Source organism: Trichosurus vulpecula, chromosome 7 (assembly GCF_011100635.1).
Source record: "Trichosurus vulpecula isolate mTriVul1 chromosome 7, mTriVul1.pri, whole genome shotgun sequence".
Lineage (NCBI taxonomy): Eukaryota > Metazoa > Chordata > Mammalia > Diprotodontia > Phalangeridae > Trichosurus > Trichosurus vulpecula.
Genome location: NC_050579.1, coordinates 172,477,607 through 172,489,928, shown reverse-complemented (window position 1 = coordinate 172,489,928; position 12,322 = coordinate 172,477,607).

Genomic DNA, 12,322 nt, shown 5'->3' with positions numbered 1-12,322 from the left:
GCTTATGCTCATAATTAAAACTATAATGTGGGAATGACATTTGTCCCATGTGTCCCATTGTAGTGTTTGTAAAAACACACACACACACACATACACACACACATACCCTCAATCTGCCAAGTCCTATATTTGAAATGTTTAGGAGAATGTGTAACTCATCCTTCCACCTAAACTCAACTTCCTTTGGTCTTTTAGTTTAATTTATAGTGAGTGTCAATATTGATATAATGCAATTACTCCTATAGTATGTCATCTCATTTGTCATTGGACATGGACCTCATCTTTTAAGTTAATGTTTGTATACAATTTTAAAAGTGCAGGATTCTTAATATCCTACCTTAACTCCTGTGTCTGCCATTCTCATCAATTCATTGTTTCAAGAGGATGAAAACTGGTTTTTAATTTTCTATTTCTTGGACTGACATGGCTGAGGACTTCCTCACCATTTGGACAATCTAACCAGGGGTGAATCTTCCTAAGTGCCTAGAACTTATGTGTAGATAAAATAGGTGTTTTTCTATATAATTTATACTGTGCCCAGAAGACCCCTGACCCATGAATCTCCCTGTTGAAATTTTTCATTTCATTCCTTCAGGTTCACAAGATACTCCATTAAAGTGAAAAGTGAAAATACTTTTAGGAGAGTATACACACTAAGCTTATTACTAGGAATCCATACCTTAATCCAGTTTTATTACTTTCTCTTTCTCCTCTCCCCCTCCAACCCTTGCAAATACCTGAGATTTGTGCAGTGAGAAAATGAGGATTTTGAAAAGGTAGCAGAGAGATGATTTTGACATGGGTAGAGTCTGAGAATTGCAGGCTTAGATGGGGTACTGCACTGGGAAATTCTAGATATCTAGGGAGAAATTTGAAGTTACTGGGCATCATGAAGGGAAAAAGGGAAGGAAAAGGGCACCCATTTGGTATAGGGAAAAACACAGCAAAGAATGTAGACAACACTAAAAAAAAAGAAAAGAAATTTACTATACAGTTTTGTGGAGACTAGCCTAGCACTCCACATAAGTTTATAGCAATCTTTGCATTTCTGACACTTGGGAAATAATGTATCTCAATGAATTCTATTGGTCTATCAGTGTGCAATAAGAGTTCCATTATCTACAAACATGAATTTCAAATTTTAAGATAGAACTCTCAATAGACTCCAAGAATGAAGAGACTGAGAAATCTAAAATAAGTGGTTAGTGTTTACATTGGAAATGATATCTTAAAAGCATATGAGAGATTTGAGAAAGGTCCATGTAGAAAACAATATGCTATTAGTTGAACAAGTAAATTGCAGAAATAATGTGCCTCTAATATTCTACTTATAAGAGCCATTGTAGCTGAATTTATGATCTCTTTCTTATATGAGTATTATACCTATAGTCTCACCCAATGAAAAAATATTCTAGTATCTGAACCAAATGACTAAATTACACAAGTTTTATTTTTAAAACTTAAAAAAATTAGGTAGCAAAATGTCACTCTCTTGGGCATATCACATTTAATATTAATAACTCTAATTACCTAATAACTAATATTAATCTTGCCAAAATATTTTACTTCAGGTTTGATACCATTCTGTGCTGTATTAACATGTTAGTAGAATGTAATGAACTATGCTTTGTGCTTTTGTTTCAAAAACATGCTAAGATAATGATAATGATTTTGAACTGTTGGCCGGTTTGTTTAAAATTATTAGAGATCACATAATACAGATCATATTTTATCTTGAGTTTCCTCTTTTATCAAATGGTACTTTGAGATCACTCGTTACTACATCTGGCTGCATAGCAGGCATCATAGCTATCCTTTCAGAGAAGTGGAGGAAGAAATGAGTTTCTAAACTCTGTAGCAAATGTAAACAAGAGTGGAAACATCTGTATACTGTTTTTATGAATTAAAAATGGAAAATCAGTTAAACATGGTTAACAAAAATAGTATCTACTGAATAAAATGGTGTTTAATAAAGGATAGTGAATAAATTTCCAGTTTGGAATACCTAATTGTTTTTAATCTTATTTTCAGTGTCGAAAGGGCTGCATGCATAAGAACTTTATCCATAACTTACAAAGCATGCATTTTACCTAGCCTGTCACAGGCTTTAATTAAGCTATTAGAAATTAGAAAGAGTTTTCAAGTTTTCATCTATACATACAGATTTTTTTAAAGTTGGCTTCATTTTTTTAAATATAAGAAAGAAATTGAGATAAATTATTTGATTTTAGACATGTACTTTTCTCTGCACAGTTTAGAGGAAAGAATGCTAGAACTAAAGTCAGAGATCCCGGATCAGAATCTCAATTCTGCCACTTGTTAGCTTTGTGACCTTGAAAAAGTCATCTAATGTTTGTGGCTCCTCTGCTTCCTCAGCTGTAAAATAAGAAAACTGGACTAAATGGCACCAACAGTCACTTTCTGTTCTATATCTATGATTCTAAGGCCAACTATGAACAAATCACATTTTTATGTATTTTATTCAAAACTTTATGTTTTTTTATTTTAATGTTGGGGGTGATACACACACACATATACACACATATGTTATATATATGTATATATATGTGCATATGTGTGTATATATACATATGTGTATATATACGTGTATGTATATACATGTGTATATACATATGTTCATATATACATATATGCATATGTATGTGTGTGTATATATAATACATATGTATATATATACATATATATATATATATATTCCATTAACACAGCACAGTGTCTTAAAGTGTTGGCTGGTAGGCAAACATTTGATGCAAATTAATCAGTAAACATCTAGCAGCTAGCTATATGATGATAGTGGGAGCTGCGGTGATTTAGAAGCTGGCCAGCAGGGAAATTGCTGATGGGAAAATGACTGTCAAGGATTTTTCATGCAGACAAGTGGCATCAAGCTGTGAAATGATTTTTGTCTCTGTTAAACCCCTACAAGAAGAGGAAGCAATGAAATTGGAAGGGTAAATGGGACCTTTAGTCTAGGAGTGATAAAGTTGTTTCCTATTTAAACTTGGAGAGAGAGTCAAGGTTAGCTTACGTGTAATGATAAAAATGGAAGATTAGTGAGAAATATACCTGATTATACCTTGGTTTTTTAATTTCAGTGTTGCTTTAAATTAACTTCTCTTTATATATAACTATGCTTGTATCATTAAAATATGTTTTTATTCCTGACTTTTGTTTTCACATCACCTACATTGCCTAGTATATCCCTTCCTTCTTTTCCCCAGAGAGCTATCCCTTTTAACAAAGAATAAAATGAGAGCAAAAAATAGTTAATGCAAAACTAGCCAGCACATTTTAAAAGCCTAGTACTATATACAGTTGATCCACATACCCATAGTCTCTTCCTTCTCTCTTGCAAAGAAAGGGGAAAGTTGCCTTCGCATATCTCTCTTTTGGACTGAGCTTGGTCATCAATTCTACAGCATTGAATTTAAACTGTCATTTCTATTCATACTGTTGCACTTTATATTGTTTTCCATATCCTGCTTACTTCACTTTTCATCAATTCATATGTTTTACATGCTTCTCTGTATTCATCATATTCATCATTTTTTATAGAGTAGTGATATTCCAATATATTCATATGCCATAACTACCTGTTTAAAAGTTATTTCTCCATCAATGATTATCTGCTTTTTCCCAGTTCACTGCTACTTTGAAAAGTGCTACTATTAATATTGTGCCCTTATATACTTTCTTTTTCTCAATGAACTCCTTTGAAGTATTTGCCAAGATATTAATTCTCTGGGTCAAAGGATATAGACATTTTAGTGACTTTTGCATCATGTCACAGATTACTTTCCTTAATGATTGAATCACATCACACCTCCAGCAGGGTTAGGGACACATTAAGTGTGTTAATGTGTCTGTCTGTCTTTCAACAATCTTTCCAACACTATTTCTATCTTTTGTTATCTCCAGTTTGAGGAGAATTAGTTTAAACATCAGAGTTGTTTTGGTTTACATTTCTTTTATTAGTCATTTGAAATACTATTTCATATGAGAATTAATAGTTTGTAATTCCATTCAGAAACTGTTTATATCACCACCTAGCTACAGTTATAAAAGGCTCTTAGTGTGGTTTTCTATGTTCCTTCCATTCCCTCTTTTCATTCACCTTTAATATATAGGCCACATATCCATTTTAAATCATGCTACATGTTGTAAAATCTTGTATGTGATTTCTGCCAAATTTCTTTCCAGTTTCCCTAGCACTTTTTGTCAAATAGGGAATTTTCCCACAGATAATTTGTTTTTGGTTTTTATTGAATATTGGATTATTGAGTTAAATTATTTCTGATCTTCCTTGTTAATCTCTCCAATTTTTAGCCAGTCATAAATACTTTTGATAATTATTATTTTGTGCTGTAAAGTTCTGATAGTTCTTTCCCCTTCATTGATTTCTTCCTATCATTTTCCTTGATATTCTAGTTCTTTTTTTACTTTAAATGATTTTTTTACTATTTTTTCAATCTCTAGAAAGTATCTCATGGATAATTTGGTTGGTATGTCAAAAGAATTAAGTTAATTCCTGTAATATATTCAATTAACCATGGACAATGAATATATTCTAGCTATTTAAATAATTCTTCATTTTAAAAGGAATAAGGCATAATTGTATTTATACAAATCTTGAAATTGCTTTGGTAAATTGATTCTAGGATATTTAAATATTTTTTAGAGATTTGGAATGTTATTTCTGCTTCTATTTTAATGTCCTGGGTTTTTTTTAATTAACACATAGAAGTATTATTAATTTGTGTGATTTTATTTTATATCTTGCTACTTTACTAAAGCTATAAATTGTCCCAATTAGTTATTTTGGTGATTCTCTAGGATTTCCTCACTATTATGTCATCATATAGGGTCAAGTAGATAGCAATAGATGTTTCCTCGTGTTTTCTTATCTTAATGCCTTTAATTTACTTCTCTTGTGCTATTGCTTATATTTCTAGAATTATGTTAAACAACAGTGAGAAAAGGTGCTATTCTGGCTTTACTCCTGCATTTATTGTGACAATTTATAATGTTATCACCATACTGGGCAACTAGGTTGTACAGTGAATAGAGTTCCAGGACCAGAGTCAGGAAGGTTCATCTTCCTGAGTTACAGTTGGTGCTCTGGGCAACTCACTGAGCACTATTTACCTTAGCTCCACATCTGTCAAATGAGTTGGAGTAGCAGAGCCAAGATGGTGGAGTAAAAGTGGGGACTTGCTTGAGCTCTTCTCCAATACTCTTCAAATACCTTTAAAAAATGATTCTAAACAAATTCTAGAGCAGCAGACTCCACAAAATGACAGGGTGAAACAAATTTTCAGCTGAAGACAGCCTGGAAGGTCTACAGGAAAGGTATGTTGCAATAGTTGTAGAGAAGAGCAGGGTCAGCCAGCATAGACTGGGCCCCCCAGTAAACCTGGAGCAGGCCTCAGGGGGCTGAATCACTGGCAGCTGTGGCAGTTTCCAGACTTCTCAACCCACAAACACCAAAGACAGCTTAGAAGGTCAGTAAGAAAGGGCTGTGGAACTTGGGTGAGAAAGGAGCACACTTTGGTCCTAGCCCCAGGGAGGTAGCAGAGGCAGCAACAGCAGTGGCAATAGCTATTTCCAGACCTCTAGGCCCACAGACAGTGGGGGAGGGGGGATCAAGTGGCTTATCACAGGGGGGATTGCAGGGATCTTTTCTAGTGCTAAGGCAGGATTCTTTTGATTTGCCTGCTTGGATCAGGGATGCAGCCCTGGGTGGTAGTCCTGGGGTGAGGAGAAGCTCTGGTGTGGCTGAGGTTGTGGTGGCAGTAGAGAGGGAGTCCTCCTCATAATTCCAAGACAGAAAAGACTGCTTCTCATCACTCATAGACCAGAGCACAGGCCAGGAAAGGAGAAAACTCCTTTCCTTTGATCATACCACCTTGGAAGAAATGAAAATTCACAAGTCCCTAGAAATATCTATAAAACAGCTTCACAAAATCCCTGAAGCTTGGGACAGTACACCCTTCACACTGGAAGTGTCTGAGGTACCTACCTTAACAAAGAGCTAAAAAGTCAAGTAATTGACTAGGAAAATGAGAAAACAGTAGGGAAAAGTCAGACTGTAAAATTTTATTTTGGTGACAAGGAAAATCAAAACATATAGCCAGAAGAATACATCCAAAGCCTCCTAGAAAAATATGAATTGATCTCAGGCCATGGAAGAGCTCAAAAAGGATTTTGAAAATCAAGTAAGAGAAGTAGAGGAAAAATTGGGAAAGCAAAAGAGAGTGATGCAAGAAAATCACGAAAAATGAGTCAACAGCTTGCTAAAGAAGACCCCAAAAATGCTGAGGAAAATAACACCTTAAAAAATAGACTAAGCCAAATGGCAAAAGAGATCCAAAAAGCCAATGAGGAGAAGAATTCCTTAAAAGCAGAATTGGCCAAATGGAAAAGGAGGTCTAAAACCTCACTGAAGAAAATAATTCCTTAAAAATTAGAATGGAGCAAATGGATGCTAGTGACTTTATGAGAAATCAAGAGACTATAAAACAAAACCAAAAGAATGAAAAAATAGAGGACAATGCAAAATATCTCATTGGAAAAACAACTGACCTAGAAAATAAATCCAGGAGAGATAATTTAGAAATTACTGGACTACATGAAACCACTGATCAGAAAAAGATCCTAGACATCATCTTTCAAGAAACTATCAAGGAAAATTTCCCTGATATTCTAGAACCTGAGGGGAAAATAGAAAGCAAAAGAATCTACCGTCATCTCATGAAAGAGATCCCACAAGGAAAACTCATAGGAATATTGTAGCCAAATTCCAGAGTTCTCAGGTCAGGGAGAAAATATTGAAAGCAGCCAGAAAGAAACAACTCGAATATTGTGGAAACAGTCGAGATAACACAAGATTTAGTAGCTTCTACATTAAGGGATAAGAGGGCTTAGAATATGATATCTCAGAGGTTAAAGGAGCTAGGATTAAAATGAAGAACCACCTACCCAGCAAGGCTGAGTGTAATACTTCAGGGGATGAAATGGATATTTGATGAAATAGAGGACTTCCAGGCATTCTTGATGATAAGTCCAGGGCTGAATAGAAAATTTGACTTTCAAATACCAGAAACAAGAGGTACATGAAAATGTAAAGGGGAAAGAGAAATCATAAGGGACTTATTAAAGTTGAACTGTTTACATTTCTACATGGAAAGATGATATTTGTAACTCATAAGACCTTTCTCAGTATTAGGGTACTTGCAGGGAATATATACATATACATATATATATGTATATATGTATATAAATACACACATATACAATAGATATATTATATCTATCTATCTATATATCTATAATATCTATATCTATAGTCAGAGGGAACAGGGTGAGTTGAATACAAAGTGATGATATCTAAAATACAAAATTAAAGGGTGAGAGAGGAATGTACTAGGAGAAGGAGAAAGGGAGAGGTAGAATGGGGTAAATTACATCACATAAAAGAGGCAAGAAAAAGCTTTTACAGTGGAGGGGAAGATGGAGGAAGTGAGAAGGAATGACTGAACCTTACTCTCATTGGATTTGCCTTAAGGAGGGAATAACATACATACTCAATTGGGTGTGGAAACCTATCTTACTCTACAGAAAGTAGGGTGGGTAGGGGATGGGGGGGATAGAGGGGAGGACAAAAGGGAGGAGGGGGTAATCAGAAGTGAAAACTTTTGAGAAGGGATAGGGTCAAAGGAGAGAATAGAACAAATGGGGGGATGGGATAGGATGGAGGGAAATATAGTTAGTCTTTCACAACATGACTATTATGAAAGTGTTTTGCATGACTACATGTGCATAACCTATATCAAATTTCTTGCCTTATCAATGAGGGTGGGTGGGGAGGGAGGAAAGGAGAGAATTTGGAACTCAAAGCTTTAAAAAGAAATCTTAAAAATTGTTTTTATATGCAACTGGGAAATGAGATATACAGGCAATGGAGTTTAGAAATCTATCTTGCCCTACAGGAAAATAGAAGGGAAAGGGACAAAAGAAGGGGGATGATAGAAAGGAGGGCAGATTGGGGGAAGGGGTAAACAGAATGCATGCTGTCTTGTGCAGGGGAAAGAAGGGGAGAAAATTTGGCACTCAAAATCTTGTGGAAGTGAATGTTGAAAACTAAAAACAAATTAATAAAAAGAAAAAAATGAGTTGGAGAAGGAAATGGCAAATCACTCCAGTATCTTTGCCAAGACAACCCCAAAATGGGGTCACAAAGACTTGGGGACAACTTAAAAGACTAAATAACGAGACCCATAATATTATATTTCTATTTTAGGGAAATATTTGTTTACATTTTTATAAAAAGTCTTTTATTCCTGTGCTTTTCTAGAATTTTTAGCATAAAAGAGTATAATTCTTTATCAAAGGCTTTTCAATATGTATTTATATAACAATATTGTAGAAATTTTCATTTTTAACATGATAAACTATGCTAATTTTCCTAATATTGGACCATCTTTGTTTCTGTGTCAAAAACACAACTTGTTAAGAGTAAATGGTTTAGAAAATTTTTTTTATCTTTTCCAAGCTATCTATGTATCTATCTATCTATGTATCTATCTACCTATGTATCTATCTATCTATGTATCTATCTGTCTGTCTTTCTGTCTGTCTATCTATGTATTGAATCAATATTAGGATTATATTTGCCTCCTAAATGGCATTTGGTAAAATATTTTTTTTCTAAATTTTCAAGAACCATTTATGTAGTATAGGTATTAATTTTTCTTTAAAATTTTGACAGAATTCTCCTTTGAATCCATCTAGTTTCTATGTTTATAAAACAATAATATATATATATATATTTGACTGAACAGGTTTCATGATGCTGATTGAAGCCTTCTTGATCTTGTAGTGGGGTAAAAAAGCTTAGGGGAAATGTCCCAGTGCCAGTGGACTTCAGAAACATGCTATGTTAAGGTAATATCAGGAACTAGACAGACAAGTCAAGGAAAGGAAAAGTGTCACAACCAGAAGCAGGGTCAAAACCAGAAATTCAAAATAATATACAAAATTGAGCCATTTAAAAGGCAAGGTTTCTGATTACCAGCATTAAATTCTGATCAGGATAGACATAGTGACAAGGAATTGAGCCGTACCAGGATGGTGAGTTCTTTTTCTTAACGTGTTCAGAAGTAAATAGATATAGAATTATCCTCCTGAGATAAAAGGTTTAGGATGAACTATGAATTTGTATAGTTTCATGTAAACTGTGCTTTATATAAAATTATCTAATTAGATCCTCACATCATCCTGCAAGGTAGGTGCTATTATTGTATGAGCAAGAAAAAAGGATGAGAAAGGTTAAGTGACCTTTCCAGGCTCATACAGGTAGTCAGTATCTGAAACATGATTTTAACTTAGGTCTTCCTAACTATAAGTACGGTATTTTATCTACAATGTGTCCCTAAAGTCTGGACACATAGGCAAAAATGCATATTTTCAAGAAATGAAATGAATGAAATTTTCAACCATATATTATTTATTTGGAATATTAACAAATAACATCTTCAATATGATTTCCATCATTTGTGATGCAACAGTTGATGCGCTTTGCAAGATTCACATGAACTCCATGAAATAACTCCACAATGCCATCAATTTTCCTATGTGTCCAGACTTTAGGGACACCCTGTACTATGCCGCTTAATAAATGGATTATCTGTTTTATGAGGAAAAGTAAACCAACAACTGATAAACGTGCAGATGTAAATTTTCCCCTTCAAAATGCATCAATAGTTCATATTTTACATGCTTTCAAGGACTATCATCCCAGAAAGAGTACCTCTTTCTGAAGTACTGTAGCATCAAAATACAAAACACCACTCTTGCCTATAGTATCTCTTAGTAAGTGGCTTCATTTTCTTGTCACAGCTGACAGCGCTGGGAGGAAGACCCTGACACCATTGGTGGTAAGAATACATTTCCTAGCATTTACTTAATGCAATTTTTGTTCTCAATTGTGATTTTTATAATTATTACGTTCATATTTACTTGAACATTTTTTCATTTGCTACTTTTTTCTTTTTTTTAATTTATTAATTGAAAACTCAATCCATTGTTCTCTTATTTCTCTTTTGTTGAGGACCATGTTTGGAAATGTAAATTTTCTCTTATAAATAGATTCACAATAGTTAGTTAACATGCCTTCTAAGAAAATCATTCCGGAAAGGGTACCCCTCTCTGAAGCACAGCAGATTCAAAATACCTTCAATCTTGGCTACAAAATGTCTTGATAAATGCTGCAGTCTCTGCTGATGGCCACCCTAGGATGAAGCCACTGGCTCTGGAAGCAGTTAGATCACATTTTCAGGGTTAGATGGAGTGGAAAGAAGGATGGCTAGTGGTGGAGAATATGTACATATGTATTTACAAAACATGCAAAATAAATAAAAGGCAAATTGTTGTATAGGACAGTACTAGCACTTAGGGAATTTTGTGTAAAATGGATTACTTGTACAGAGTTGAAAGGAACAAGGAATTTTGAGAAGTGGAGGTAAATATCCCAATTCCCATTATTTTTGAATTCTCCATATCTTCATTTTTCACCTTTAGCTCTGGTTCCTTTTTTGTTCAAACTTCCTGAATCTTTCTCCTAAGAACCACCGATTTGGGTTTCTGTTTCTCCTCTTGGTATATAATATGGTCTTTGCACACTTCTCAATTCAATATCTACTACATGCTAGGCTACTCCATGGTAGTTGCTATACCTTTAACTTTCCTTCATGGAAGCAAGATTGAGAGTTACATAAATATAATCTGTATCTATGCATACTAATTAGTTTGAAGAAATTACCTTAAGTCAAAGGTCCTTTTGGAACCATTATCAAATACCTTATGAGGCCATGAATCAGGGAATACTTTGATCTCCAAAGAATAAAGCCATACACATGACCCAAAGGAAAGGCTCAGGATGCATTACAGTAGAGAGTAACTTATTACTTATGAGTATTAGTAAATGAGAGATGCTGTAAAAGACATTATCCAGGATTTGTATGAGTGCAAAAGCATGACAGTCAGTCATGTGTCAAATTCAAGTGATGATAAATGGGCAGCCCAAGTGAAGGCCTCTATTGTATTGGTTGAAGTCATGGATAGGTTTGTATCTGTACAAGTATAGAGAATGCACACATGGAGATCAAAGTTTTACCAAAAAATTGAAGTAATTTTGAATGGCTATTTAGTAGATTTTTATGAGCTCACAAAGATCAGTACATAACTTAAGCAAATTTAGCATGTGGTTTTTCAAATTTATTTTATTATTGAATATAGTTCTTTGTCTCAAACCAGTTCACATGTGTGTTTATACAAAATAAAACATAGGGTCAGTAGGGATCATAGGATCATAGATTTAGAGTTGGGTGGGACCTTAGAGGTCATCTAGTCTAACACCCCGGAAGATTATTTGTAATTTAAAATATACTGAAAATATCAAACAGAAATGTCAAGTTGTTAATAGTATTCATTCTAAAATTCACATCCTCAATTGTTCCTCTAGATGCATACGATGCATTATATGTTGATCAGTCCATTCATACTATTAACTGTTTCAGGAATAAAAAAAATAAACATAATGAAAATAAAAATCATATTAGTTCTTAAAATATTATATATTCAATTATGCAGATGATCCCATGTGCTCTAATTGTTATAATAACCCTATGCACTGAACCAAATCCATAGATAAGCAAAAGTTTTTTCTACAAAAGTCACAGAATTGAATGAGAAAATGTATTCTTAAAATTCCTCTTTCAAAATTAAATCATCAATAATATTTTTATTTCAAGATAAGAATTCTTCTATAATTATGGTTCCATTGCTCTAATGGTTAAAATATTTAGTGACCACTAATGGCATGATAGGTAGGATCATATTGGAATGTGAAGTCCAAGACTATATTTAGAAGTGGGGAAGAAAAAGAAAGGAACGGAAAAAGGAAATGAAAGGAGGGAAAAAGTACAAATAGTCACCTTAAGAAAAAATAAATCCTGAGATTCAAATAGCAGTGTCAAAGAGGATTCAGATCAATTACATAGAAATATAAATTTGTGTTTCTATTCTTGGTAGAAACAATAAGCCATTTTTTCTGCATAAATGTTGATTAGAAATACAAATTGAATAGGACTGCATTGATTCATGCGATTTAAAGCTGGAAGAATCCTTAGAGATCAACTAGTACAATGCTTATTTATAGGATCATAGATGTAGAGTTGAAAGGAATTTTGGAGTTTATGGAATCTTCCTCATTGTACAAATAAGAAAAATGAGAGAGATTGAG